The following is a 400-nucleotide window of genomic DNA, read 5'->3' on the forward strand; positions in this document are numbered from 1 at the left end:
TATTTAACCAGGCTTGTTCAAGGCGGGAGATTTGAATCGCGGAACAGATTTTCGTTATTTTTACAATAAATCGATTAAATAAATTATCGAAAATTGCTAACTACGTGGTGTTAGCTGCTCTCGACCCGGGGATCAACAAATATATTGTTATTGTTAATTATACATTGTTTAGTGAGACATTTGTTGATCCCGGTATACGGATACAGGGCTTTAGCGGTTAACAATTGGAGATTTGCTAACTTATTAACTAACTTATTACTAGTGCGATTAATTATTTACAGCTTATATATAGTTGATCTATCCTATAATTAATAACTAATGGTCTTTGTGTGTTAGTAGATTATGTAGTAATGGAGCACTTTGCTCCCTTGTTTAAATAACATTTCTATTCCTCTATTAA

General features: G+C 32.2%; 1 protein-coding gene across 1 annotated transcript in view; it reads right to left on the reverse strand.

Moving 5' to 3' along the window:
* Positions 1-400, reverse strand: part of LOC116853237 — a 9,610-nt gene that overhangs the window by 7,516 nt on the left and 1,694 nt on the right. The gene's annotated exons all lie outside the window — the stretch shown is intronic.

Source organism: Odontomachus brunneus, unplaced genomic scaffold, assembly GCF_010583005.1.
Source record: "Odontomachus brunneus isolate Ranch 3 - 2012 unplaced genomic scaffold, Obru_v1 Obru_scaffold_292, whole genome shotgun sequence".
NCBI classification, from domain to species: domain Eukaryota; kingdom Metazoa; phylum Arthropoda; class Insecta; order Hymenoptera; family Formicidae; genus Odontomachus; species Odontomachus brunneus.